The sequence below is a fragment of the Atractosteus spatula genome, unplaced genomic scaffold (assembly GCF_055471065.1).
Source record: "Atractosteus spatula isolate fAtrSpa1 unplaced genomic scaffold, fAtrSpa1.hap1 Scaffold_65, whole genome shotgun sequence".
Lineage (NCBI taxonomy): Eukaryota > Metazoa > Chordata > Actinopteri > Semionotiformes > Lepisosteidae > Atractosteus > Atractosteus spatula.
In genome coordinates this window covers 24,647-47,124 of record NW_028296896.1, presented here as the reverse complement: position 1 = coordinate 47,124, position 22,478 = coordinate 24,647, and the positions used below count along the sequence as shown (strand labels likewise).

At 62.0% G+C, this 22,478-nt stretch overlaps 18 non-coding genes across 18 annotated transcripts; all 18 read right to left on the bottom strand.

Moving 5' to 3' along the window:
• Positions 1 to 330: 330 nt before the first annotated feature.
• On the bottom strand, positions 331 to 521 carry LOC148805858 (U2 spliceosomal RNA). Its single transcript, XR_016089942.1, has one exon. It is a non-coding gene; the product is annotated as a U2 spliceosomal RNA (small nuclear RNA).
• A 785-nt stretch (positions 522 to 1,306) lies between these two features.
• LOC148805857 (U2 spliceosomal RNA) lies at positions 1,307 to 1,497 on the bottom strand. The gene has a single exon (XR_016089941.1). It is a non-coding gene; the product is annotated as a U2 spliceosomal RNA (small nuclear RNA).
• A 785-nt stretch (positions 1,498 to 2,282) lies between these two features.
• Positions 2,283 to 2,466, bottom strand: LOC148805856 (U2 spliceosomal RNA). The gene has a single exon (XR_016089915.1). It is a non-coding gene; the product is annotated as a U2 spliceosomal RNA (small nuclear RNA).
• A 5,897-nt stretch (positions 2,467 to 8,363) lies between these two features.
• LOC148805855 (U2 spliceosomal RNA) lies at positions 8,364 to 8,554 on the bottom strand. Its single transcript, XR_016089939.1, has one exon. It is a non-coding gene; the product is annotated as a U2 spliceosomal RNA (small nuclear RNA).
• A 783-nt stretch (positions 8,555 to 9,337) lies between these two features.
• Positions 9,338 to 9,528, bottom strand: LOC148805854 (U2 spliceosomal RNA). The gene has a single exon (XR_016089938.1). It is a non-coding gene; the product is annotated as a U2 spliceosomal RNA (small nuclear RNA).
• A 777-nt stretch (positions 9,529 to 10,305) lies between these two features.
• Positions 10,306 to 10,496, bottom strand: LOC148805853 (U2 spliceosomal RNA). Its single transcript, XR_016089937.1, has one exon. It is a non-coding gene; the product is annotated as a U2 spliceosomal RNA (small nuclear RNA).
• Positions 10,497 to 11,280: 784 nt separating this feature from the next.
• On the bottom strand, positions 11,281 to 11,471 carry LOC148805852 (U2 spliceosomal RNA). Its single transcript, XR_016089936.1, has one exon. It is a non-coding gene; the product is annotated as a U2 spliceosomal RNA (small nuclear RNA).
• Positions 11,472 to 12,254: 783 nt separating this feature from the next.
• On the bottom strand, positions 12,255 to 12,445 carry LOC148805851 (U2 spliceosomal RNA). The gene has a single exon (XR_016089935.1). It is a non-coding gene; the product is annotated as a U2 spliceosomal RNA (small nuclear RNA).
• Positions 12,446 to 13,230: 785 nt separating this feature from the next.
• LOC148805850 (U2 spliceosomal RNA) lies at positions 13,231 to 13,421 on the bottom strand. Its single transcript, XR_016089934.1, has one exon. It is a non-coding gene; the product is annotated as a U2 spliceosomal RNA (small nuclear RNA).
• A 787-nt stretch (positions 13,422 to 14,208) lies between these two features.
• LOC148805849 (U2 spliceosomal RNA) lies at positions 14,209 to 14,399 on the bottom strand. Its single transcript, XR_016089933.1, has one exon. It is a non-coding gene; the product is annotated as a U2 spliceosomal RNA (small nuclear RNA).
• A 781-nt stretch (positions 14,400 to 15,180) lies between these two features.
• Positions 15,181 to 15,371, bottom strand: LOC148805848 (U2 spliceosomal RNA). The gene has a single exon (XR_016089932.1). It is a non-coding gene; the product is annotated as a U2 spliceosomal RNA (small nuclear RNA).
• Positions 15,372 to 16,146: 775 nt separating this feature from the next.
• LOC148805847 (U2 spliceosomal RNA) lies at positions 16,147 to 16,337 on the bottom strand. Its single transcript, XR_016089931.1, has one exon. It is a non-coding gene; the product is annotated as a U2 spliceosomal RNA (small nuclear RNA).
• Positions 16,338 to 17,114: 777 nt separating this feature from the next.
• On the bottom strand, positions 17,115 to 17,305 carry LOC148805846 (U2 spliceosomal RNA). Its single transcript, XR_016089930.1, has one exon. It is a non-coding gene; the product is annotated as a U2 spliceosomal RNA (small nuclear RNA).
• A 780-nt stretch (positions 17,306 to 18,085) lies between these two features.
• On the bottom strand, positions 18,086 to 18,276 carry LOC148805845 (U2 spliceosomal RNA). The gene has a single exon (XR_016089928.1). It is a non-coding gene; the product is annotated as a U2 spliceosomal RNA (small nuclear RNA).
• Positions 18,277 to 19,055: 779 nt separating this feature from the next.
• Positions 19,056 to 19,246, bottom strand: LOC148805844 (U2 spliceosomal RNA). The gene has a single exon (XR_016089927.1). It is a non-coding gene; the product is annotated as a U2 spliceosomal RNA (small nuclear RNA).
• A 779-nt stretch (positions 19,247 to 20,025) lies between these two features.
• On the bottom strand, positions 20,026 to 20,216 carry LOC148805843 (U2 spliceosomal RNA). The gene has a single exon (XR_016089926.1). It is a non-coding gene; the product is annotated as a U2 spliceosomal RNA (small nuclear RNA).
• A 779-nt stretch (positions 20,217 to 20,995) lies between these two features.
• On the bottom strand, positions 20,996 to 21,186 carry LOC148805842 (U2 spliceosomal RNA). Its single transcript, XR_016089919.1, has one exon. It is a non-coding gene; the product is annotated as a U2 spliceosomal RNA (small nuclear RNA).
• A 789-nt stretch (positions 21,187 to 21,975) lies between these two features.
• LOC148805841 (U2 spliceosomal RNA) lies at positions 21,976 to 22,166 on the bottom strand. Its single transcript, XR_016089912.1, has one exon. It is a non-coding gene; the product is annotated as a U2 spliceosomal RNA (small nuclear RNA).
• Positions 22,167 to 22,478: the final 312 nt, after the last annotated feature.

The following is a 22,478-nucleotide window of genomic DNA, read 5'->3' as shown; positions in this document are numbered from 1 at the left end:
CTGCAAGGACGGGGACACACACACACACACACACACACACACACACACACACACACACACACACACACAAGCCACGCCTGCCTCCCTGGAAAAAGGAGGAAAAAACTAAGTTTTTTGGAGGGAAAACGCACGGGAGCCGAAAAGGGGGCCGGCCTGCTTGCCGAGAGAGTCGAGGCGCGGGAAAGTGCACGGAGGGAGCACGGGAACGGGGAGGGGGAGAGAGAGAGACACAGAGACACACAGATGGACGAGAGACGAGACCGGAGAGGAAGGAGCTCCGGTCCACCTCGCTTGCTTGCTAGCTACGTCTGTCTTTTCACCGCTGAGAGAAGGTAGTGCACCGTTCCCGGAGGCGCTGCAATACCGGGCCGATGCGTGGAGAGGACGGAGCAAGCTCCTGATCCAGCTCCCTGTTCCAAAAATCCGTTTAATATGTGGTCCCCCGATGGGGGACGTATCAGATATTAAACTGATAAGAACAGATACTACACTTGATCTTAGCCAAAAGGCCGAGAAGCGATGCCCGACGCCGGCCTTGGGCGGGCGCGCGGGCGTCCGGCTGGCGCGCAGCGGCGCAGGCCGACGCCTCTGGAGCCCGGTCCGCACGCGGCTGCCGGCCGCCCGGACTCCGCTCTCCCCCTCTCTTGCCTGCCTGCTTGCTCGCCTGCCTGCCCGCCAGTCCCGGGCGGGGGCCCTGCTCTTTGATCTCCTGTCAACGGCCCGACAACGACCGCAGCCGCGGGGGGCGCCAGCCGGCCGGCCTCCTTAGCTTAGGCCCCTCCCACCAGCAGCAGCCGTGCCGAGTGAGCTGCAAGCGAAAGCGGACCGTCGGCACCTGCGGGCAGAGGCAAGGGGCAGCGCTCTCTCGGGAGGGACGGGGACACACACACACCTGCCTGCCTGCCGAAAAAAAGAAAGAAAAGGTGTATATACTAAGTTTTTTGGAGGGAAAACGGCCGGCTGTCGAAAGGGGCCCGCCTGCAAGGACGGGGACACACACACACACACACACACACACACACACACACACACACACACACACACAAGCCACGCCTGCCTCCCTGGAAAAAGGAGGAAAAAACTAAGTTTTTTGGAGGGAAAACGCACGGGAGCCGAAAAGGGGGCCGGCCTGCTTGCCGAGAGAGTCGAGGCGCGGGAAAGTGCACGGAGGGAGCACGGGAACGGGGAGGGGGAGAGAGAGAGACACAGAGACACACAGATGGACGAGAGACGAGACCGGAGAGGAAGGAGCTCCGGTCCACCTCGCTTGCTTGCTAGCTACGTCTGTCTTTTCACCGCTGAGAGAAGGTAGTGCACCGTTCCCGGAGGCGCTGCAATACCGGGCCGATGCGTGGAGAGGACGGAGCAAGCTCCTGATCCAGCTCCCTGTTCCAAAAATCCGTTTAATATGTGGTCCCCCGATGGGGGACGTATCAGATATTAAACTGATAAGAACAGATACTACACTTGATCTTAGCCAAAAGGCCGAGAAGCGATGCCCGACGCCGGCCTTGGGCGGGCGCGCGGGCGTCCGGCTGGCGCGCAGCGGCGCAGGCCGACGCCTCTGGAGCCCGGTCCGCACGCGGCTGCCGGCCGCCCGGACTCCGCTCTCCCCCTCTCTTGCCTGCCTGCTTGCTCGCCTGCCTGCCCGCCAGTCCCGGGCGGGGGCCCTGCTCTTTGATCTCCTGTCAACGGCCCGACAACGACCGCAGCCGCGGGGGGCGCCAGCCGGCCGGCCTCCTTAGCTTAGGCCCCTCCCACCAGCAGCAGCCGTGCCGAGTGAGCTGCAAGCGAAAGCGGACCGTCGGCACCTGCGGGCAGAGGCAAGGGGCAGCGCTCTCTCGGGAGGGACGGGGACACACACACACCTGCCTGCCTGCCGAAAAAAAGAAAGAAAAGGTGTATATACTAAGTTTTTTGGAGGGAAAACGGCCGGCTGTCGAAAGGGGCCCGCCTGCAAGGACGGGGACACACACACACACACACACACACACACACACACACACACACACACACACACAAGCCACGCCTGCCTCCCTGGAAAAAGGAGGAAAAAACTAAGTTTTTTGGAGGGAAAACGCACGGGAGCCGAAAAGGGGGCCGGCCTGCTTGCCGAGAGAGTCGAGGCGCGGGAAAGTGCACGGAGGGAGCACGGGAACGGGGAGGGGGAGAGAGAGAGACACAGAGACACACAGATGGACGAGAGACGAGACCGGAGAGGAAGGAGCTCCGGTCCACCTCGCTTGCTTGCTAGCTACGTCTGTCTTTTCACCGCTGAGAGAAGGTAGTGCACCGTTCCCGGAGGCGCTGCAATACCGGGCCGATGCGTGGAGAGGACGGAGCAAGCTCCTGATCCAGCTCCCTGTTCCAAAAATCCGTTTAATATGTGGTCCCCCGATGGGGGACGTATCAGATATTAAACTGATAAGAACAGATTTTTTTTTTTATATTTATTAGAAAAACAGTACAAAAACAGAGCTTAAAAGTTTAATCTACCCACCACCTTTAACACCACGTGATCAAGTCCTTCCAGCGCTCCTTTGCGGCTGCGAAACCCCAGCGCATTATATCCCATCGGATTCTTCGGACCACATCCGCTTTCACTCTCCTCAGGATGCCTGCGATGGTCACCTCCACGCCGTTCCTGACCAGCTCAGTCCGTGCTTCCCACACGTACAGCTTTGTGAGACTGATCAGGAGCCACAGTAAGAAGCTGGCGGTCCAGGGACGGGAACCGGGCACTCCTCGCAGCACCATCCGCAGTGACAATGGGGAATCCAGACCTACCTGTGCGTATAGGTGTCTGCTGGTCCTCCACACCCCCTGCACGAACCCGCACTCCCAAAACACGTGGTTCACGGTCTCTTCACCTGTGCAGCCGTGTCTTGGGCACTGACTCTGCCGTGATAGTCCATGCGCATGCATGACGGACCTGACCGCCAACCGACCCCACACGCAGAGCCAGTTCAAGTCCTTCAACTTGTTGTCCAGGCCCTTTGGTTGGGCCTGCTGCCAGATTTCCCTGGGCACACCCAGGATCGCTGGCCTTTCCGACGTCAAAAGGGTCTTGTACATGAGCCTGTGGCTCAGCGCAGTCGTTCCTCCTTTGACCTCCGGGTGTGCCCGCAGCCACTGCACTGCGTGCCGGTAGTGCAGTGGGAGCCGCTCCGCCTTCGGGGTCGTGTTGCTCCAGACGGTCAGGTGTCGCATGCTCGTCGAGAGCCAGAGGCTCACAAACCGGCTACACAGGTGGGGCGGGTTCTCGTGCAGGATAACGCACAGGCCGGCGACGAACACACAGTCCAACTTCACCGGGAAGTCTGGAATCCCTCTGCCGCCGTCCGCGACGGGCCTACACATGTCCGTTCTTCTAATGCGCTCGTATGAGTGCCCCCAAACAAACCCAAAAATGGTCCTCACCAGTTCCTTCCGTCGTCCTGCAGGTAGGGGGTATACCACTGCCAGGTGGAGCAGCAGGGGCAGGATCTCTACCTTCAGCACCAGCGCCTTCCCTATCCAGGTCAAAGACCGCTTCTGCCAAAGGCCCAGCTGTTGATTGATCCTTCGGAACCTGGCCTCCCAGTTCAAGCCCGCGGGGTCCACGTTGTGGAAGAGGACCCCCAAGACTTTCACTGGGCCGGTCGTCCTCGTCAGCCCTCCAAACGTCCGTGGTTCACATGGCCAGGTCCCGAACAGTTTAACCAGGCTTTTGGCGTGGTTCAGTCGGGCGCCGGTGCCTCTAGAGAAGTCCTCTACGATGTCCAACGCCCTCCCCAGGCCGCTTTCAGAGCCCAGGAAGAGCGTGATGTCGTCCGCATAAGCGGCGATCTTGGCTTCCTGCCCTCCTCCACCTGGCACTCGGATTCCTTCCACTCCGGGATCCGTCCTTAACTGGTCCAGCAGGAGCTCGATGTAAATGACGTACAACAGGGGGGAGAGAGGACAGCCCTGTCGCACACCACACCTTACGGGGATGCTCCTCCCCACTGCGCCGTTAATACATACCCGGGATATTGCGCCGTCGTACAGAGTCCTGATCCACCTAACAAAACTGTCAGGCAGACCCTTCTTCCGCAACAGCGCCCACAGGATCCCATGATGGACCCGGTCAAAAGCCTTCGCCTGGTCCAAGCTCACCAGCATGAGCGGCAGGCCCCTGTCCTCCACCCAGGAGATGACGTCTCGGATCAGCTGCAGCGTCCAGCTGATCTTTCTTCCTGCCACGCCACATGTCTGGTCAGCCTTGACCAGCTCCGGCATTACGGTTCTCAGGCGGCCGCCCAGCACCCTGGCCAAGATCTTATAGTCCGTGCACAGGAGCTGGATCGGCCTCCAGTTGCCCAGGTCCGCCTTGTCTCCACTCTTGAAAATCAAGGAGACGACTCCGGTCTTCATCGAGAGGCCCAACCCACCGCCGTTCAGGACCTCATTGAAAACCTGCACTAGGAAAGGCTCCAGCTGACTCCAGAAGGTGCGGTAAAACTCGGTCGGCAGGCCGTCAACGCCAGGGACAGTGCCTTTCTTCAAACCCAGCATTGCCGTTCGGACCTCTGCCCCCGACACTGGACCGACCAGTGCGGATGGGTCTTCTACCGCCGTCTCCACACCCTCCAAGAGCCTGTCCTTAGTGCTCGAGTCGATCTCCTTCTCTGAAAACAAGGCTTCGTAGAATCCTGTGGCGCACCTCAACATCCCGGGTATATCCGTGGCTGCAGTCCCGTCTTCGCGCCGGATGGTGTCGAAAAGACTGCGCTCTTGCTGTCTTCTCACGGCGCTGAAGAACTGGGCCGAGCAGCGTTCTTCTCCTTCCCTCCAGATTCCCTGCAACCTGAAAAGGAAGTCCTGTGCCCGCTGCAGCCACTTGTCCTTAAGCAGGCCTCTGACGTACGCAACTCGTTCGCCATCGAAGGCGCCCCCCTGGTTCAGCTGGCCATACAGTGCCTCAAGCTCCTGCTGGAGTTGGGTGCACTGGCGTTCCTCCAGTCTTCGCCGGATCCAGCAGTATCTTTTGGTAACCGTTGCGATGATGAGTTTACAAGATTCCCACCAGTGCACCGCGGAGCTGAAGAGTGCTCTCCTCTTCTCAAGGTCTCGAAGCACTGCCTCCATCTTCCTTTGGTATCTCGCCTCAAGTAGGACTTGCTTGTTCAGCTTCCAGTATCCGGCCTGGAAGCCGGGGTCCTCGACACCAAAGGAGACTGCCAGCAACTGATGGTCTGAAAACCAGGTGGGGGTCACCTGCCTGCTTAGGACTTTCCACTTTACAGTGGAGAGGATATAATCGAGGCGTCTGAAAATCCCCCGTCCGTTGTCCCAGGTGTGGTGTGCAACGTTATCAAACCCGTCTCGCAATCTGAAATCTGTGATCAAGGACCTCAGCAGGTGAACTCCCTCGCCGTGCGAGTCTCCTAAGTCGACATTGAAGTCGCCGCCCATGATCAGCTCCCTGTTGGTGTATAGCAAGGGCTCCAGATCTCTCAAAAAGGAGCCCTGCTGGCGTCTGTCTGCTGGGGCGTACACACCGATTAGTCTGATCTTCGTCCCCTTCCAGGTGCCATCCACCACCAGCAGACGTCCGGGGATCACTGAGCTGACCATCTGGACGGTGAAGCTTGGCGAGCCACACAGGATACCCACACCGGCAGAGTTCACCCCTCCGACGCTCCACCACGAAGGACCCCTCCTCCACGCCTTCTGGAGGGCCCTCACGTCGTCGAGGTCCTTGAGATGTACTTCTTGGAGGAAACACAGATCCAGATTCTTCTGAGACAGGTATGAAAACACCGCCGTCCGCTTGTCCTTTTGCCTCAAACCCCTCACATTGGCTGTTGCCACCACGAGGGTCATGGTGGCTCTAAGGGGGGGCTGTCACTCTCCATCTCCTCTCCCTGGCCGGGCTCGGGTGAGCTCGCCGCCCCTGCTGTACTCGCAGAGGTGTCACTGTCCGAGGTCTCCATAAAGGCGACCCCCCCCAGGGGGCTGCATTGAAAACCCTGTTCGGGGGTAAGCATGCCGGCCTGGCAGTCCACTATCGGGCTGCCCTCGTCTGTCGCAGCCTGCGCCACCGAGAAGGTGTGGCAGATTGCCGGACCGGACCCCTGTCCGGGAGGCAGAGAGTCCGCGGTGTCATCAGACTCGGAGTCACTCGAGGCTGACTGGGGCGTCTCTTCCACCATCTGTTCCGGGCCTGTCACCTCCTCCCGGTGTTCTCCGTCGTCTCCTCCTTCATCCGTCCTCTTCTTCTTCTCCTGGGTCTCCTTCTGCCGCCTCCCAGCTCGGGACCGTTTCTGCAGTTTCTTTCCTAGGGGGGTAAGAGCTGGTGCCCCCCCCTCCTCTCCCACCGGCCCCGACGCTGCAGATGTTTCTGCCGCCACTAGGGGGCGCGTCCCCCTCACCACATCTGCCCAGCTAGGGTTCCTCACCTCCCGTGAAGTTCCCGGTCGTGCCTCTTCTTCTCCTGCGAGTTCTCCTTGTCCTCCTTCCTGCCCTCCATCCTCCTCCTGCCTTTCCTCCCGGTGCTTACCCCCTTTCCTGTGGGCCTTGCCGCCCTCCGGTCGGTCTTCCTCCTCCCCGTCGGTCTCCTCTGGCCGCTGTACCCAGTCTCGGATCTCCTTCTCCAGGTCCTTGCCCCTCTGGCTGCACTGCCGGAACAAATGCCCCGTGTTCCCACACAGGGAGCACTCCTTTACTGGGCATGCCCGTGTGGAGTGGCCAGTGCGGTGGCACTTCCCACACTCTCCGACAGTGCACGACCCTTCGCGATGTCCAAAGCCACGACACTTCCTGCAAAAATCCGGCTGGTTCCAATAATACAAATACCCCCTACCTGGCCCGATGAAAAAGTTGCCCGGTGGGTGGGCGAAGCCGTCCGGCGACCTTAGATCCTGCCGTAGCTCGACCTGATAGCGGCGCTTCCCAGTCCAGACAGTACGGGTGTCACTGATGACATATGGGCCCTGAAGCACCTCCACGTACCGACGCAAAAAGGTCGTCACATCCTGGTCAGTCAAAAAAGGCTCGAACATGTGGACGACCACCCACCTTTTATTGTCGCCTTGCAGGCCCCCGCACTCATACTCACGCAGTTTCCCGTCCGCCTTCGCTCGTGCACATCTCTCCGCCGCCTCCTTGTGCAGTTTAGCACTGTTGAAGGTGGCATCCATAAATTTCTGTGCCCGGTTCCCCTGCAGACATAAAAGATCGCTCGCCTTACATCCCAGTATCCCGAACAGCACTTCGTCTTCAAAAAGCTCACGTCCCGGAGGCTCCGTCTCCGCCTTCCAATGAAAGCGGATGGTCCATCGTACGCTGGGGTTCAGCCCGTCCTTCGTCGCCTCCCCGGGATCCGCAGCCATGACGAAAAGCAGCCTTTCGGCTGCCAAGCAGCCCACGCACCAAAAGTCCCAAGTGAAACGCAAATCCAAAAGTCCAAAATCCAAACGCAAATCCAAGAAAACAGTCCGGGGTCCAAATGAAACAATCCAACGGCGTCCTCAGTAGAAAGGTGTTGTCCTCCGATCTCGTCCCTCCCTCGACCTCCGACCTTGGCCAAAAGGCCGAGAAGAGCCAAAAGGCCGAGAAGCGATGCCCGACGCCGGCCTTGGGCGGGCGCGCGGGCGTCCGGCTGGCGCGCAGCGGCGCAGGCCGACGCCTCTGGAGCCCGGTCCGCACGCGGCTGCCGGCCGCCCGGACTCCGCTCTCCCCCTCTCTTGCCTGCCTGCTTGCTCGCCTGCCTGCCCGCCAGTCCCGGGCGGGGGCCCTGCTCTTTGATCTCCTGTCAACGGCCCGACAACGACCGCAGCCGCGGGGGGCGCCAGCCGGCCGGCCTCCTTAGCTTAGGCCCCTCCCACCAGCAGCAGCCGTGCCGAGTGAGCTGCAAGCGAAAGCGGACCGTCGGCACCTGCGGGCAGAGGCAAGGGGCAGCGCTCTCTCGGGAGGGACGGGGACACACACACACCTGCCTGCCTGCCGAAAAAAAGAAAGAAAAGGTGTATATACTAAGTTTTTTGGAGGGAAAACGGCCGGCTGTCGAAAGGGGCCCGCCTGCAAGGACGGGGACACACACACACACACACACACACACACACACACACACACACACAAGCCACGCCTGCCTCCCTGGAAAAAGGAGGAAAAAACTAAGTTTTTTGGAGGGAAAACGCACGGGAGCCGAAAAGGGGGCCGGCCTGCTTGCCGAGAGAGTCGAGGCGCGGGAAAGTGCACGGAGGGAGCACGGGAACGGGGAGGGGGAGAGAGAGAGACACAGAGACGCACAGATGGACGAGAGACGAGACCGGAGAGGAAGGAGCTCCGGTCCACCTCGCTTGCTTGCTAGCTACGTCTGTCTTTTCACCGCTGAGAGAAGGTAGTGCACCGTTCCCGGAGGCGCTGCAATACCGGGCCGATGCGTGGAGAGGACGGAGCAAGCTCCTGATCCAGCTCCCTGTTCCAAAAATCCGTTTAATATGTGGTCCCCCGATGGGGGACGTATCAGATATTAAACTGATAAGAACAGATACTACACTTGATCTTAGCCAAAAGGCCGAGAAGCGATGCCCGACGCCGGCCTTGGGCGGGCGCGCGGGCGTCCGGCTGGCGCGCAGCGGCGCAGGCCGACGCCTCTGGAGCCCGGTCCGCACGCGGCTGCCGGCCGCCCGGACTCCGCTCTCCCCCTCTCTTGCCTGCCTGCTTGCTCGCCTGCCTGCCCGCCAGTCCCGGGCGGGGGCCCTGCTCTTTGATCTCCTGTCAACGGCCCGACAACGACCGCAGCCGCGGGGGGCGCCAGCCGGCCGGCCTCCTTAGCTTAGGCCCCTCCCACCAGCAGCAGCCGTGCCGAGTGAGCTGCAAGCGAAAGCGGACCGTCGGCACCTGCGGGCAGAGGCAAGGGGCAGCGCTCTCTCGGGAGGGACGGGGACACACACACACCTGCCTGCCTGCCGAAAAAAAGAAAGAAAAGGTGTATATACTAAGTTTTTTGGAGGGAAAACGGCCGGCTGTCGAAAGGGGCCCGCCTGCAAGGACGGGGACACACACACACACACACACACACACACACACACACACACACACACACACAAGCCACGCCTGCCTCCCTGGAAAAAGGAGGAAAAAACTAAGTTTTTTGGAGGGAAAACGCACGGGAGCCGAAAAGGGGGCCGGCCTGCTTGCCGAGAGAGTCGAGGCGCGGGAAAGTGCACGGAGGGAGCACGGGAACGGGGAGGGGGAGAGAGAGAGACACAGAGACGCACAGATGGACGAGAGACGAGACCGGAGAGGAAGGAGCTCCGGTCCACCTCGCTTGCTTGCTAGCTACGTCTGTCTTTTCACCGCTGAGAGAAGGTAGTGCACCGTTCCCGGAGGCGCTGCAATACCGGGCCGATGCGTGGAGAGGACGGAGCAAGCTCCTGATCCAGCTCCCTGTTCCAAAAATCCGTTTAATATGTGGTCCCCCGATGGGGGACGTATCAGATATTAAACTGATAAGAACAGATACTACACTTGATCTTAGCCAAAAGGCCGAGAAGCGATGCCCGACGCCGGCCTTGGGCGGGCGCGCGGGCGTCCGGCTGGCGCGCAGCGGCGCAGGCCGACGCCTCTGGAGCCCGGTCCGCACGCGGCTGCCGGCCGCCCGGACTCCGCTCTCCCCCTCTCTTGCCTGCCTGCTTGCTCGCCTGCCTGCCCGCCAGTCCCGGGCGGGGGCCCTGCTCTTTGATCTCCTGTCAACGGCCCGACAACGACCGCAGCCGCGGGGGGCGCCAGCCGGCCGGCCTCCTTAGCTTAGGCCCCTCCCACCAGCAGCAGCCGTGCCGAGTGAGCTGCAAGCGAAAGCGGACCGTCGGCACCTGCGGGCAGAGGCAAGGGGCAGCGCTCTCTCGGGAGGGACGGGGACACACACACACCTGCCTGCCTGCCGAAAAAAAGAAAGAAAAGGTGTATATACTAAGTTTTTTGGAGGGAAAACGGCCGGCTGTCGAAAGGGGCCCGCCTGCAAGGACGGGGACACACACACACACACACACACACACACACACACACACACACACAAGCCACGCCTGCCTCCCTGGAAAAAGGAGGAAAAAACTAAGTTTTTTGGAGGGAAAACGCACGGGAGCCGAAAAGGGGGCCGGCCTGCTTGCCGAGAGAGTCGAGGCGCGGGAAAGTGCACGGAGGGAGCACGGGAACGGGGAGGGGGAGAGAGAGAGACACAGAGACGCACAGATGGACGAGAGACGAGACCGGAGAGGAAGGAGCTCCGGTCCACCTCGCTTGCTTGCTAGCTACGTCTGTCTTTTCACCGCTGAGAGAAGGTAGTGCACCGTTCCCGGAGGCGCTGCAATACCGGGCCGATGCGTGGAGAGGACGGAGCAAGCTCCTGATCCAGCTCCCTGTTCCAAAAATCCGTTTAATATGTGGTCCCCCGATGGGGGACGTATCAGATATTAAACTGATAAGAACAGATACTACACTTGATCTTAGCCAAAAGGCCGAGAAGCGATGCCCGACGCCGGCCTTGGGCGGGCGCGCGGGCGTCCGGCTGGCGCGCAGCGGCGCAGGCCGACGCCTCTGGAGCCCGGTCCGCACGCGGCTGCCGGCCGCCCGGACTCCGCTCTCCCCCTCTCTTGCCTGCCTGCTTGCTCGCCTGCCTGCCCGCCAGTCCCGGGCGGGGGCCCTGCTCTTTGATCTCCTGTCAACGGCCCGACAACGACCGCAGCCGCGGGGGGCGCCAGCCGGCCGGCCTCCTTAGCTTAGGCCCCTCCCACCAGCAGCAGCCGTGCCGAGTGAGCTGCAAGCGAAAGCGGACCGTCGGCACCTGCGGGCAGAGGCAAGGGGCAGCGCTCTCTCGGGAGGGACGGGGACACACACACACCTGCCTGCCTGCCGAAAAAAAGAAAGAAAAGGTGTATATACTAAGTTTTTTGGAGGGAAAACGGCCGGCTGTCGAAAGGGGCCCGCCTGCAAGGACGGGGCACACACACACACACACACACACACACACACACACACACACACACACACACAAGCCACGCCTGCCTCCCTGGAAAAAGGAGGAAAAAACTAAGTTTTTTGGAGGGAAAACGCACGGGAGCCGAAAAGGGGGCCGGCCTGCTTGCCGAGAGAGTCGAGGCGCGGGAAAGTGCACGGAGGGAGCACGGGAACGGGGAGGGGGAGAGAGAGAGACACAGAGACGCACAGATGGACGAGAGACGAGACCGGAGAGGAAGGAGCTCCGGTCCACCTCGCTTGCTTGCTAGCTACGTCTGTCTTTTCACCGCTGAGAGAAGGTAGTGCACCGTTCCCGGAGGCGCTGCAATACCGGGCCGATGCGTGGAGAGGACGGAGCAAGCTCCTGATCCAGCTCCCTGTTCCAAAAATCCGTTTAATATGTGGTCCCCCGATGGGGGACGTATCAGATATTAAACTGATAAGAACAGATACTACACTTGATCTTAGCCAAAAGGCCGAGAAGCGATGCCCGACGCCGGCCTTGGGCGGGCGCGCGGGCGTCCGGCTGGCGCGCAGCGGCGCAGGCCGACGCCTCTGGAGCCCGGTCCGCACGCGGCTGCCGGCCGCCCGGACTCCGCTCTCCCCCTCTCTTGCCTGCCTGCTTGCTCGCCTGCCTGCCCGCCAGTCCCGGGCGGGGGCCCTGCTCTTTGATCTCCTGTCAACGGCCCGACAACGACCGCAGCCGCGGGGGGCGCCAGCCGGCCGGCCTCCTTAGCTTAGGCCCCTCCCACCAGCAGCAGCCGTGCCGAGTGAGCTGCAAGCGAAAGCGGACCGTCGGCACCTGCGGGCAGAGGCAAGGGGCAGCGCTCTCTCGGGAGGGACGGGGACACACACACACCTGCCTGCCTGCCGAAAAAAAGAAAGAAAAGGTGTATATACTAAGTTTTTTGGAGGGAAAACGGCCGGCTGTCGAAAGGGGCCCGCCTGCAAGGACGGGGACACACACACACACACACACACACACACACACACACACACACACACACACAAGCCACGCCTGCCTCCCTGGAAAAAGGAGGAAAAAACTAAGTTTTTTGGAGGGAAAACGCACGGGAGCCGAAAAGGGGGCCGGCCTGCTTGCCGAGAGAGTCGAGGCGCGGGAAAGTGCACGGAGGGAGCACGGGAACGGGGAGGGGGAGAGAGAGAGACACAGAGACGCACAGATGGACGAGAGACGAGACCGGAGAGGAAGGAGCTCCGGTCCACCTCGCTTGCTTGCTAGCTACGTCTGTCTTTTCACCGCTGAGAGAAGGTAGTGCACCGTTCCCGGAGGCGCTGCAATACCGGGCCGATGCGTGGAGAGGACGGAGCAAGCTCCTGATCCAGCTCCCTGTTCCAAAAATCCGTTTAATATGTGGTCCCCCGATGGGGGACGTATCAGATATTAAACTGATAAGAACAGATACTACACTTGATCTTAGCCAAAAGGCCGAGAAGCGATGCCCGACGCCGGCCTTGGGCGGGCGCGCGGGCGTCCGGCTGGCGCGCAGCGGCGCAGGCCGACGCCTCTGGAGCCCGGTCCGCACGCGGCTGCCGGCCGCCCGGACTCCGCTCTCCCCCTCTCTTGCCTGCCTGCTTGCTCGCCTGCCTGCCCGCCAGTCCCGGGCGGGGGCCCTGCTCTTTGATCTCCTGTCAACGGCCCGACAACGACCGCAGCCGCGGGGGGCGCCAGCCGGCCGGCCTCCTTAGCTTAGGCCCCTCCCACCAGCAGCAGCCGTGCCGAGTGAGCTGCAAGCGAAAGCGGACCGTCGGCACCTGCGGGCAGAGGCAAGGGGCAGCGCTCTCTCGGGAGGGACGGGGACACACACACACCTGCCTGCCTGCCGAAAAAAAGAAAGAAAAGGTGTATATACTAAGTTTTTTGGAGGGAAAACGGCCGGCTGTCGAAAGGGGCCCGCCTGCAAGGACGGGGACACACACACACACACACACACACACACACACACACACACACACACACACACAAGCCACGCCTGCCTCCCTGGAAAAAGGAGGAAAAAACTAAGTTTTTTGGAGGGAAAACGCACGGGAGCCGAAAAGGGGGCCGGCCTGCTTGCCGAGAGAGTCGAGGCGCGGGAAAGTGCACGGAGGGAGCACGGGAACGGGGAGGGGGAGAGAGAGAGACACAGAGACGCACAGATGGACGAGAGACGAGACCGGAGAGGAAGGAGCTCCGGTCCACCTCGCTTGCTTGCTAGCTACGTCTGTCTTTTCACCGCTGAGAGAAGGTAGTGCACCGTTCCCGGAGGCGCTGCAATACCGGGCCGATGCGTGGAGAGGACGGAGCAAGCTCCTGATCCAGCTCCCTGTTCCAAAAATCCGTTTAATATGTGGTCCCCCGATGGGGGACGTATCAGATATTAAACTGATAAGAACAGATACTACACTTGATCTTAGCCAAAAGGCCGAGAAGCGATGCCCGACGCCGGCCTTGGGCGGGCGCGCGGGCGTCCGGCTGGCGCGCAGCGGCGCAGGCCGACGCCTCTGGAGCCCGGTCCGCACGCGGCTGCCGGCCGCCCGGACTCCGCTCTCCCCCTCTCTTGCCTGCCTGCTTGCTCGCCTGCCTGCCCGCCAGTCCCGGGCGGGGGCCCTGCTCTTTGATCTCCTGTCAACGGCCCGACAACGACCGCAGCCGCGGGGGGCGCCAGCCGGCCGGCCTCCTTAGCTTAGGCCCCTCCCACCAGCAGCAGCCGTGCCGAGTGAGCTGCAAGCGAAAGCGGACCGTCGGCACCTGCGGGCAGAGGCAAGGGGCAGCGCTCTCTCGGGAGGGACGGGGACACACACACACCTGCCTGCCTGCCGAAAAAAAGAAAGAAAAGGTGTATATACTAAGTTTTTTGGAGGGAAAACGGCCGGCTGTCGAAAGGGGCCCGCCTGCAAGGACGGGGACACACACACACACACACACACACACACACACACACACACACACACACACACACAAGCCACGCCTGCCTCCCTGGAAAAAGGAGGAAAAAACTAAGTTTTTTGGAGGGAAAACGCACGGGAGCCGAAAAGGGGGCCGGCCTGCTTGCCGAGAGAGTCGAGGCGCGGGAAAGTGCACGGAGGGAGCACGGGAACGGGGAGGGGGAGAGAGAGAGACACAGAGACGCACAGATGGACGAGAGACGAGACCGGAGAGGAAGGAGCTCCGGTCCACCTCGCTTGCTTGCTAGCTACGTCTGTCTTTTCACCGCTGAGAGAAGGTAGTGCACCGTTCCCGGAGGCGCTGCAATACCGGGCCGATGCGTGGAGAGGACGGAGCAAGCTCCTGATCCAGCTCCCTGTTCCAAAAATCCGTTTAATATGTGGTCCCCCGATGGGGGACGTATCAGATATTAAACTGATAAGAACAGATACTACACTTGATCTTAGCCAAAAGGCCGAGAAGCGATGCCCGACGCCGGCCTTGGGCGGGCGCGCGGGCGTCCGGCTGGCGCGCAGCGGCGCAGGCCGACGCCTCTGGAGCCCGGTCCGCACGCGGCTGCCGGCCGCCCGGACTCCGCTCTCCCCCTCTCTTGCCTGCCTGCTTGCTCGCCTGCCTGCCCGCCAGTCCCGGGCGGGGGCCCTGCTCTTTGATCTCCTGTCAACGGCCCGACAACGACCGCAGCCGCGGGGGGCGCCAGCCGGCCGGCCTCCTTAGCTTAGGCCCCTCCCACCAGCAGCAGCCGTGCCGAGTGAGCTGCAAGCGAAAGCGGACCGTCGGCACCTGCGGGCAGAGGCAAGGGGCAGCGCTCTCTCGGGAGGGACGGGGACACACACACACCTGCCTGCCTGCCGAAAAAAAGAAAGAAAAGGTGTATATACTAAGTTTTTTGGAGGGAAAACGGCCGGCTGTCGAAAGGGGCCCGCCTGCAAGGACGGGGACACACACACACACACACACACACACACACACACACACACACACACACAAGCCACGCCTGCCTCCCTGGAAAAAGGAGGAAAAAACTAAGTTTTTTGGAGGGAAAACGCACGGGAGCCGAAAAGGGGGCCGGCCTGCTTGCCGAGAGAGTCGAGGCGCGGGAAAGTGCACGGAGGGAGCACGGGAACGGGGAGGGGGAGAGAGAGAGACACAGAGACGCACAGATGGACGAGAGACGAGACCGGAGAGGAAGGAGCTCCGGTCCACCTCGCTTGCTTGCTAGCTACGTCTGTCTTTTCACCGCTGAGAGAAGGTAGTGCACCGTTCCCGGAGGCGCTGCAATACCGGGCCGATGCGTGGAGAGGACGGAGCAAGCTCCTGATCCAGCTCCCTGTTCCAAAAATCCGTTTAATATGTGGTCCCCCGATGGGGGACGTATCAGATATTAAACTGATAAGAACAGATACTACACTTGATCTTAGCCAAAAGGCCGAGAAGCGATGCCCGACGCCGGCCTTGGGCGGGCGCGCGGGCGTCCGGCTGGCGCGCAGCGGCGCAGGCCGACGCCTCTGGAGCCCGGTCCGCACGCGGCTGCCGGCCGCCCGGACTCCGCTCTCCCCCTCTCTTGCCTGCCTGCTTGCTCGCCTGCCTGCCCGCCAGTCCCGGGCGGGGGCCCTGCTCTTTGATCTCCTGTCAACGGCCCGACAACGACCGCAGCCGCGGGGGGCGCCAGCCGGCCGGCCTCCTTAGCTTAGGCCCCTCCCACCAGCAGCAGCCGTGCCGAGTGAGCTGCAAGCGAAAGCGGACCGTCGGCACCTGCGGGCAGAGGCAAGGGGCAGCGCTCTCTCGGGAGGGACGGGGACACACACACACCTGCCTGCCTGCCGAAAAAAAGAAAGAAAAGGTGTATATACTAAGTTTTTTGGAGGGAAAACGGCCGGCTGTCGAAAGGGGCCCGCCTGCAAGGACGGGGACACACACACACACACACACACACACACACACACACACACACAAGCCACGCCTGCCTCCCTGGAAAAAGGAGGAAAAAACTAAGTTTTTTGGAGGGAAAACGCACGGGAGCCGAAAAGGGGGCCGGCCTGCTTGCCGAGAGAGTCGAGGCGCGGGAAAGTGCACGGAGGGAGCACGGGAACGGGGAGGGGGAGAGAGAGAGACACAGAGACGCACAGATGGACGAGAGACGAGACCGGAGAGGAAGGAGCTCCGGTCCACCTCGCTTGCTTGCTAGCTACGTCTGTCTTTTCACCGCTGAGAGAAGGTAGTGCACCGTTCCCGGAGGCGCTGCAATACCGGGCCGATGCGTGGAGAGGACGGAGCAAGCTCCTGATCCAGCTCCCTGTTCCAAAAATCCGTTTAATATGTGGTCCCCCGATGGGGGACGTATCAGATATTAAACTGATAAGAACAGATACTACACTTGATCTTAGCCAAAAGGCCGAGAAGCGATGCCCGACGCCGGCCTTGGGCGGGCGCGCGGGCGTCCGGCTGGCGCGCAGCGGCGCAGGCCGACGCCTCTGGAGCCCGGTCCGCACGCGGCTGCCGGCCGCCCGGACTCCGCTCTCCCCCTCTCTTGCCTGCCTGCTTGCTCGCCTGCCTGCCCGCCAGTCCCGGGCGGGGGCCCTGCTCTTTGATCTCCTGTCAACGGCCCGACAACGACCGCAGCCGCGGGGGGCGCCAGCCGGCCGGCCTCCTTAGCTTAGGCCCCTCCCACCAGCAGCAGCCGTGCCGAGTGAGCTGCAAGCGAAAGCGGACCGTCGGCACCTGCGGGCAGAGGCAAGGGGCAGCGCTCTCTCGGGAGGGACGGGGACACACACACACCTGCCTGCCTGCCGAAAAAAAGAAAGAAAAGGTGTATATACTAAGTTTTTTGGAGGGAAAACGGCCGGCTGTCGAAAGGGGCCCGCCTGCAAGGACGGGGACACACACACACACACACACACACACACACACACACACACACACAAGCCACGCCTGCCTCCCTGGAAAAAGGAGGAAAAAACTAAGTTTTTTGGAGGGAAAACGCACGGGAGCCGAAAAGGGGGCCGGCCTGCTTGCCGAGAGAGTCGAGGCGCGGGAAAGTGCACGGAGGGAGCACGGGAACGGGGAGGGGGAGAGAGAGAGACACAGAGACGCACAGATGGACGAGAGACGAGACCGGAGAGGAAGGAGCTCCGGTCCACCTCGCTTGCTTGCTAGCTACGTCTGTCTTTTCACCGCTGAGAGAAGGTAGTGCACCGTTCCCGGAGGCGCTGCAATACCGGGCCGATGCGTGGAGAGGACGGAGCAAGCTCCTGATCCAGCTCCCTGTTCCAAAAATCCGTTTAATATGTGGTCCCCCGATGGGGGACGTATCAGATATTAAACTGATAAGAACAGATACTACACTTGATCTTAGCCAAAAGGCCGAGAAGCGATGCCCGACGCCGGCCTTGGGCGGGCGCGCGGGCGTCCGGCTGGCGCGCAGCGGCGCAGGCCGACGCCTCTGGAGCCCGGTCCGCACGCGGCTGCCGGCCGCCCGGACTCCGCTCTCCCCCTCTCTTGCCTGCCTGCTTGCTCGCCTGCCTGCCCGCCAGTCCCGGGCGGGGGCCCTGCTCTTTGATCTCCTGTCAACGGCCCGACAACGACCGCAGCCGCGGGGGGCGCCAGCCGGCCGGCCTCCTTAGCTTAGGCCCCTCCCACCAGCAGCAGCCGTGCCGAGTGAGCTGCAAGCGAAAGCGGACCGTCGGCACCTGCGGGCAGAGGCAAGGGGCAGCGCTCTCTCGGGAGGGACGGGGACACACACACACCTGCCTGCCTGCCGAAAAAAAGAAAGAAAAGGTGTATATACTAAGTTTTTTGGAGGGAAAACGGCCGGCTGTCGAAAGGGGCCCGCCTGCAAGGACGGGGACACACACACACACACACACACACACACACACACACACACACACAAGCCACGCCTGCCTCCCTGGAAAAAGGAGGAAAAAACTAAGTTTTTTGGAGGGAAAACGCACGGGAGCCGAAAAGGGGGCCGGCCTGCTTGCCGAGAGAGTCGAGGCGCGGGAAGAAAGTGCACGGAGGGAGCACGGGAACGGGGAGGGGGAGAGAGAGAGACACAGAGACGCACAGATGGACGAGAGACGAGACCGGAGAGGAAGGAGCTCCGGTCCACCTCGCTTGCTTGCTAGCTACGTCTGTCTTTTCACCGCTGAGAGAAGGTAGTGCACCGTTCCCGGAGGCGCTGCAATACCGGGCCGATGCGTGGAGAGGACGGAGCAAGCTCCTGATCCAGCTCCCTGTTCCAAAAATCCGTTTAATATGTGGTCCCCCGATGGGGGACGTATCAGATATTAAACTGATAAGAACAGATACTACACTTGATCTTAGCCAAAAGGCCGAGAAGCGATGCCCGACGCCGGCCTTGGGCGGGCGCGCGGGCGTCCGGCTGGCGCGCAGCGGCGCAGGCCGACGCCTCTGGAGCCCGGTCCGCACGCGGCTGCCGGCCGCCCGGACTCCGCTCTCCCCCTCTCTTGCCTGCCTGCTTGCTCGCCTGCCTGCCCGCCAGTCCCGGGCGGGGGCCCTGCTCTTTGATCTCCTGTCAACGGCCCGACAACGACCGCAGCCGCGGGGGGCGCCAGCCGGCCGGCCTCCTTAGCTTAGGCCCCTCCCACCAGCAGCAGCCGTGCCGAGTGAGCTGCAAGCGAAAGCGGACCGTCGGCACCTGCGGGCAGAGGCAAGGGGCAGCGCTCTCTCGGGAGGGACGGGGACACACACACACCTGCCTGCCTGCCGAAAAAAAGAAAGAAAAGGTGTATATACTAAGTTTTTTGGAGGGAAAACGGCCGGCTGTCGAAAGGGGCCCGCCTGCAAGGACGGGGACACACACACACACACACACACACACACACACACACACACACACACAAGCCACGCCTGCCTCCCTGGAAAAAGGAGGAAAAAACTAAGTTTTTTGGAGGGAAAACGCACGGGAGCCGAAAAGGGGGCCGGCCTGCTTGCCGAGAGAGTCGAGGCGCGGGAAAGTGCACGGAGGGAGCACGGGAACGGGGAGGGGGAGAGAGAGAGACACAGAGACGCACAGATGGACGAGAGACGAGACCGGAGAGGAAGGAGCTCCGGTCCACCTCGCTTGCTTGCTAGCTACGTCTGTCTTTTCACCGCTGAGAGAAGGTAGTGCACCGTTCCCGGAGGCGCTGCAATACCGGGCCGATGCGTGGAGAGGACGGAGCAAGCTCCTGATCCAGCTCCCTGTTCCAAAAATCCGTTTAATATGTGGTCCCCCGATGGGGGACGTATCAGATATTAAACTGATAAGAACAGATACTACACTTGATCTTAGCCAAAAGGCCGAGAAGCGATGCCCGACGCCGGCCTTGGGCGGGCGCGCGGGCGTCCGGCTGGCGCGCAGCGGCGCAGGCCGACGCCTCTGGAGCCCGGTCCGCACGCGGCTGCCGGCCGCCCGGACTCCGCTCTCCCCCTCTCTTGCCTGCCTGCTTGCTCGCCTGCCTGCCCGCCAGTCCCGGGCGGGGGCCCTGCTCTTTGATCTCCTGTCAACGGCCCGACAACGACCGCAGCCGCGGGGGGCGCCAGCCGGCCGGCCTCCTTAGCTTAGGCCCCTCCCACCAGCAGCAGCCGTGCCGAGTGAGCTGCAAGCGAAAGCGGACCGTCGGCACCTGCGGGCAGAGGCAAGGGGCAGCGCTCTCTCGGGAGGGACGGGGACACACACACACCTGCCTGCCTGCCGAAAAAAAGAAAGAAAAGGTGTATATACTAAGTTTTTTGGAGGGAAAACGGCCGGCTGTCGAAAGGGGCCCGCCTGCAAGGACGGGGACACACACACACACACACACACACACACACACACACACACACACACAAGCCACGCCTGCCTCCCTGGAAAAAGGAGGAAAAAACTAAGTTTTTTGGAGGGAAAACGCACGGGAGCCGAAAAGGGGGCCGGCCTGCTTGCCGAGAGAGTCGAGGCGCGGGAAAGTGCACGGAGGGAGCACGGGAACGGGGAGGGGGAGAGAGAGAGACACAGAGACGCACAGATGGACGAGAGACGAGACCGGAGAGGAAGGAGCTCCGGTCCACCTCGCTTGCTTGCTAGCTACGTCTGTCTTTTCACCGCTGAGAGAAGGTAGTGCACCGTTCCCGGAGGCGCTGCAATACCGGGCCGATGCGTGGAGAGGACGGAGCAAGCTCCTGATCCAGCTCCCTGTTCCAAAAATCCGTTTAATATGTGGTCCCCCGATGGGGGACGTATCAGATATTAAACTGATAAGAACAGATACTACACTTGATCTTAGCCAAAAGGCCGAGAAGCGATGCCCGACGCCGGCCTTGGGCGGGCGCGCGGGCGTCCGGCTGGCGCGCAGCGGCGCAGGCCGACGCCTCTGGAGCCCGGTCCGCACGCGGCTGCCGGCCGCCCGGACTCCGCTCTCCCCCTCTCTTGCCTGCCTGCTTGCTCGCCTGCCTGCCCGCCAGTCCCGGGCGGGGGCCCTGCTCTTTGATCTCCTGTCAACGGCCCGACAACGACCGCAGCCGCGGGGGGCGCCAGCCGGCCGGCCTCCTTAGCTTAGGCCCCTCCCACCAGCAGCAGCCGTGCCGAGTGAGCTGCAAGCGAAAGCGGACCGTCGGCACCTGCGGGCAGAGGCAAGGGGCAGCGCTCTCTCGGGAGGGACGGGGACACACACACACCTGCCTGCCTGCCGAAAAAAAGAAAGAAAAGGTGTATATACTAAGTTTTTTGGAGGGAAAACGGCCGGCTGTCGAAAGGGGCCCGCCTGCAAGGACGGGGACACACACACACACACACACACACACACACACACACACACACACACAAGCCACGCCTGCCTCCCTGGAAAAAGGAGGAAAAAACTAAGTTTTTTGGAGGGAAAACGCACGGGAGCCGAAAAGGGGGCCGGCCTGCTTGCCGAGAGAGTCGAGGCGCGGGAAAGTGCACGGAGGGAGCACGGGAACGGGGAGGGGGAGAGAGAGAGACACAGAGACGCACAGATGGACGAGAGACGAGACCGGAGAGGAAGGAGCTCCGGTCCACCTCGCTTGCTTGCTAGCTACGTCTGTCTTTTCACCGCTGAGAGAAGGTAGTGCACCGTTCCCGGAGGCGCTGCAATACCGGGCCGATGCGTGGAGAGGACGGAGCAAGCTCCTGATCCAGCTCCCTGTTCCAAAAATCCGTTTAATATGTGGTCCCCCGATGGGGGACGTATCAGATATTAAACTGATAAGAACAGATACTACACTTGATCTTAGCCAAAAGGCCGAGAAGCGATGCCCGACGCCGGCCTTGGGCGGGCGCGCGGGCGTCCGGCTGGCGCGCAGCGGCGCAGGCCGACGCCTCTGGAGCCCGGTCCGCACGCGGCTGCCGGCCGCCCGGACTCCGCTCTCCCCCTCTCTTGCCTGCCTGCTTGCTCGCCTGCCTGCCCGCCAGTCCCGGGCGGGGGCCCTGCTCTTTGATCTCCTGTCAACGGCCCGACAACGACCGCAGCCGCGGGGGGCGCCAGCCGGCCGGCCTCCTTAGCTTAGGCCCCTCCCACCAGCAGCAGCCGTGCCGAGTGAGCTGCAAGCGAAAGCGGACCGTCGGCACCTGCGGGCAGAGGCAAGGGGCAGCGCTCTCTCGGGAGGGACGGGGACACACACACACCTGCCTGCCTGCCGAAAAAAAGAAAGAAAAGGTGTATATACTAAGTTTTTTGGAGGGAAAACGGCCGGCTGTCGAAAGGGGCCCGCCTGCAAGGACGGGGACACACACACACACACACACACACACACACACACACACACACACACACACACACACAAGCCACGCCTGCCTCCCTGGAAAAAGGAGGAAAAAACTAAGTTTTTTGGAGGGAAAACGCACGGGAGCCGAAAAGGGGGCCGGCCTGCTTGCCGAGAGAGTCGAGGCGCGGGAAAGTGCACGGAGGGAGCACGGGAACGGGGAGGGGGAGAGAGAGAGACACAGAGACGCACAGATGGACGAGAGACGAGACCGGAGAGGAAGGAGCTCCGGTCCACCTCGCTTGCTTGCTAGCTACGTCTGTCTTTTCACCGCTGAGAGAAGGTAGTGCACCGTTCCCGGAGGCGCTGCAATACCGGGCCGATGCGTGGAGAGGACGGAGCAAGCTCCTGATCCAGCTCCCTGTTCCAAAAATCCGTTTAATATGTGGTCCCCCGATGGGGGACGTATCAGATATTAAACTGATAAGAACAGATACTACACTTGATCTTAGCCAAAAGGCCGAGAAGCGATGCCCGACGCCGGCCTTGGGCGGGCGCGCGGGCGTCCGGCTGGCGCGCAGCGGCGCAGGCCGACGCCTCTGGAGCCCGGTCCGCACGCGGCTGCCGGCCGCCCGGACTCCGCTCTCCCCCTCTCTTGCCTGCCTGCTTGCTCGCCTGCCTGCCCGCCAGTCCCGGGCGGGGGCCCTGCTCTTTGATCTCCTGTCAACGGCCCGACAACGACCGCAGCCGCGGGGGGCGCCAGCCGGCCGGCCTCCTTAGCTTAGGCCCCTCCCACCAGCAGCAGCCGTGCCGAGTGAGCTGCAAGCGAAAGCGGACCGTCGGC